The sequence below is a fragment of the Merops nubicus genome, unplaced genomic scaffold, assembly GCF_000691845.1.
Source record: "Merops nubicus isolate BGI_N331 unplaced genomic scaffold, ASM69184v1 scaffold51335, whole genome shotgun sequence".
Lineage (NCBI taxonomy): Eukaryota > Metazoa > Chordata > Aves > Coraciiformes > Meropidae > Merops > Merops nubicus.
This window is the reverse complement of record NW_008608757.1, coordinates 4397-9376: the sequence shown is the minus strand read 5'-3', so window position 1 is coordinate 9376 and position 4980 is coordinate 4397.

Below are 4980 nucleotides of genomic sequence, written 5' to 3'. Positions count from 1 at the left end.
ATTTGCCCTACAAATAGTTCTAACAGCAGCTCTAAAATTATTGTGTAAAAAGTTACTTTATGTTTTACAACACGCTTTTACCTCACATCACTTGTTAATGTACCTGTAACAAAAAAAAACTCCTCATAAAACACTATGCAAGCAATGTAGAAATTTGTGCTTAGAGTCTGTCTTATTTCACACTGGTCAATGGGTATAATGATGATCGCCTTTAGTTTCCTTCTGGCAGTCTTGTGAGAAAGCAAAAGAACCTGGTACACACAGAGACACACGTGCCATCCATTTCTAGCATGACGAAACAACACAAGAAAATGTCTGAAGCCCATGTTCCTCAAAGAATACAGAAGACAGGGGTCTTCAAGACATTAATTTTTGCAGGTTGCCAGTAATAGAAAACAAAGAATTGCAATACACATAAATTAGTCTACACATATTGGGCAGTTACCATTTACTTGGCCTTTTTTGTTATTGTTTACTTGACAGATTATGATTTAAGATTATATCCTGATCAACAAATATATACACAAGGCCTTATATCTCACTGCAGGAGGCAGCTAAAACTGAACAACATTCATTAAAGTGAAAAGTAGTTAGAGAAGAAAATTGTTCTCATGAAACAATTATTAACTGCTATTAGTAAAGAACCCAGTTCTTTGTCATTAAATATGCAAACACAAAAACCTTAAATGGAAAAAGTTTTAAATACAAGGTCAATTTGCTTGCCTAATACTCCATATATGCTGAATAATAAGACACAGGGTTTCAGAAATGTTTCCTTTGTAATAAAAATGTTCATATAGATTAGTAACATTAGATACTTGTTGGAAGGTGACAAGTACCTGTAATTGCTGTGAAAGTTTATAATCAATACATGTTTTTATAAGTTTAGTTGTTATTTGTATTTAGAATTTTAGAGAAGTACTTTGACCTAAAAAGCTCTCTTACATGTCATTTTCAATGTACACCTTTAAGGGAAAAGTTCTGTGGACTTCTTCAGTGACAGACAGAAGATACACATGAAAATACACCAAATGTCAGCTTATAGCTAATAAGTGCTAGAGATTTAAAACATAACGGCTGATTTTTTTCAGAACTGGTAAGCTACAGCTTGAGGCTAATGACCTTTAGCAGCTCTGTACTCTGCAACTCTCTATCCTGGGGCAACATGCTTTCAAAAGGCCCAGAATGGAACTGATACACATGGCTGAGGAAAAAAAAGTAATTTCTGTAAAAATTAATTGCTCTAAAGAAGTGAAGTGGTTACAGTTCAAAAAGCTTTATTTGATCCCCCACATTTTTTGTTAAAAAGTGTTACTAGGCACTTCAAAAGCTCACAGGAAGTTAACATTGACTAAGTAGAAACAGATCAGCAGACAGAGCTAGAACTTGTGAAACTTTACACTAATTCACAGATACTTAAAGCATAGCTAAGCCCTCTTGGAAATCTACCCATAGTTTTCAGAAGGTCATCTCATTTTTTTTTCCTGTGAAAGTAGTATTCTTTCTGTATATTCAGAGTTTGACAGTGACCTCAGATTTTAATTAATTAGTGCATGAAAATAACAGCAAAAAACAGAGGTCCTCAGAGTACAATATTATATAGGTGGAACCTTCATCACTTACCATAAAAACACTCACAAATTCCATTTTTTGCATCTAGCTCTATACCCAGTGAGGTTATACTGCAGACGCAGGCTGCTGATCTATTAAAAAACACCAATAGAGGGCAGATCAGACCTTGAAAGCAAGAGAACTGTAATTGCCAAAGCTGCATGCAGCAAGAGCTGGCTATTTTATGTACCTTCTGTAACACACTCAGTGATACTGCACTGGACCAAACATGAGCTAAGACTTTCTAGGATGTCTGTCCCCTTACAAAGAAAGAGAAATGCACAGAAACTTCTCAGCTATCTGATATGGAGGACGTGGTATAGAGTTTTCAAATTTCCTGGAAAGGCTTTTGTATTAGACAGACATATGACCCCAGAGTAATAAGTGACCACCCAATTTCATATTTATAATTTCTCTGGTATGGTCACTTAGGTACAGGGAGGGTGTCAAAGTCAAAGATCTTCTGCTCCTCTTTTTTTACCCTCTTTGCAATCAGGAAGCAATCAGATGCCTCGTATTACTACTACAATTCTCAACAAACATGATATTTGCGCTGTACTTTCTCCCACCACATGAGCAAATGAAGAATTTGAGTTCCCCCCTAGGACGCTGATGAAGAGGTGGCTGATCACAGCTGGAAAAATAAGCTCTTGCTTGCTATTTGTCTGCATTAAACTGCTTCCATCAGAGAAGCAGACACACTGTCACCAAGACTTTCCTGTAGAAGAGGATCTGAGCACCATGTCTATAGCTATGTATGCAACCCCTCATCCCCTTCCACAGCATGGGGAAGTTTTGACTGGGCAGGGCAAGCTCGACTGGCAGATCCTCCGGTGCTAACTAACTGGGTGGCCTTTGCTAGCTTGCTAAAATGTTTGAAGGTCCCACCCCCTATTGCTCTCAGCAGTTTTCAACAGTCCATTGTACCGTTCAATGTTGCCCAAGGCTGGTGGGTGACAGGGGATGCGACAGACCCAGTTGATGCTGCACTCCAGGGCCCAGGTGTCTATGAGGCTGTTTTGGAAATGAGTCCCATTGTCTGACTTGATTCTTTCTGCAGTGCCATGACGCCACAGCATTTGCTTTTCAAGGCCCAGGACGGTGTTCTGGGTGGTGGCATGGGGCACTGGCTAGGGTTCCAGCCACTCCGTGGTTGCTTCCACCATTGTGAGGACATAGCAATTCCTTGGCGGGTCTGTGGCACGGTGATGTAGTCAGCCTGCCAGGCCTCTCTGTATTTAGATTTCAGCCATCGTCCTCCATACCACTAGGGCTTCAACCACGTGATATGCTTGATTGCAGCATGTCTCACATTCACAGATGACTTCTGCAATAGTGTCCACCATAAGGTTTCTGCATAAACTTACACCCCAAGTAACTCTTTACTGACACTCAGGAGCAAAACAGCTGCCCCTTTCAGACACTGGGCAGCACTAAATTTGCTCTCTGCAGTTGTCTGCAAGAGGAACCTTCAGGCTGGTCATCTGGTAACTACATTCAGAAAAAATCTTAGAACTGCCTCAGAATTTGCAGTAAAACATCAAAGTCACATGGTAAGTGTGAATGCTCCTTGAACATTAATCTCCTGTAGAGGCATCTTTCCAAGGATTAAAAAGTATCAGATGCCTACCTTGTAATAAATTACTCCTAGTTCTGTATCTCCAGAAATTTCCTCCTGAACATTTTTGGTGTCAACAAAGATTTAAGAAGCATGTCTTTATTACATTCCCAGGATATGCAGATCATAATGTCTACACCTCTTGGTTTGTGGCCTCACCAACAGGAAAGACAATGATATTTCACAGTTAATTGCTCATTCAAAATTTCTGGTTTTTAGTAGGACTCATGCACCTCTCCTACTACTTCTTAAACTAGAGAAGCAATTTTATACTTTTACATCTTTTTTTTTTTTTTTTCCTGCTGTTTTTCTGAATTACTGCTTACTTTCTTCCAGCACCTGTTTCTCTGGCTGCAAAGCCTGATCTTTCATGTAACAGACAAGTCTAAGCGGAGTTCACACAGTTCTCCTGGAGTTACTGTTTGGAGGTGGGCAAAATTAACTCATACTTGATCTGTTTCTGGTTCTTTTCACTAAGCATTGTCTACTGGCCACTACAGTGAGATAAAGCCGCAGTCCAAGGTGCGGCTCATGCAAGGACTGGACTGCTGTGACAGCAATATTACTTGTAGCCCTGTGCACAAGTAAGAAACTCACTTTCAATTAAGAGACTGTTTTTTAAACAAAAGGTTATGGTTTTGCATAATTTTTTTTAGGCCATGGAAGGTGGAAAACACTTTAGGACAGGTGTCCCCCACTTTTTGTCTATCAAAAGTTTTCCTAAGATGACCTTGCAGAAAAGCACTCTATAGGCAAGAATAATATTTTGAGGGCATAACACAGCTGAACTGCAGAGTAGTGGCCAAACAAGCCTCAAATAAAGTACTATACTTTTAGCATTAGCGTGTAGCTAACATGAATTGACAAGGTCTTTTTATAGATAGATGTAAGCAATTCCTCCTCCCCACTAATTAAAATGGAACATTGTGCTAATAATACTTGCTTTTTATACTGGCTAAATTGATTCCTTCATAAATGCACTTTTTGCTTATTACCGAGACACTCCACGACTACGTAGTAATACGCAGTCACTAATCCCTCTTTAATATTCTACTTACTGTTCAAAGAAAAAGGAGTGAGGGATGTTCTTACAAACGCCAGCAAGTTATGTTGACAGTATCTCAAGGTAGATATAGGTGCTAGGTGCTGATGACCTATGGAGAGCCAAAGGAGCCTGTTCTTGTACATCTACTAAAAGGAATCAGTATGAACAACTAATTAAAGAAGTATATTGTCTTCTTTTTATGGCATCAGTATTGACAAGGAAAGTTCTAAAGCCTGAAGACAATCAACAAAAACCACAGAGTGGTTCCTTGCCTATCTTTTCCTGTGCTATTTAATTTTTATGAATGCTACCTGTCAGTGTCACTCACATTCTTGAAAACAATTTCATTTTCTGATTTATTTTGCCTCTTTGTAAAATCAAGGCTAGGGGAAAATAAAGCAGTAATCTAGTTGTCTAACCTTTAGTCATGGATGAGATGCTGGAGGAGTCAGGGGACCAAGGATGCTGTTCCCAGTTCTTCCATGTTGCTACCAGAACTTTGCACTTCATTGTCTTCATCTGCAAAAGGTGGAAAATCATATTTATGCACATTTTAATACACTTCCTGTGTAGTAAACTTTATGTCAAGAACAAATATAAGCAATCTGTATTTATTTTGCTCTTACATACCATTTCCATTTAATGTGTTTAGTTCAGCTGAGATTTTAAAAAAAAGGTATTGCAAGTTCCTGCAGAACTTCTGGAT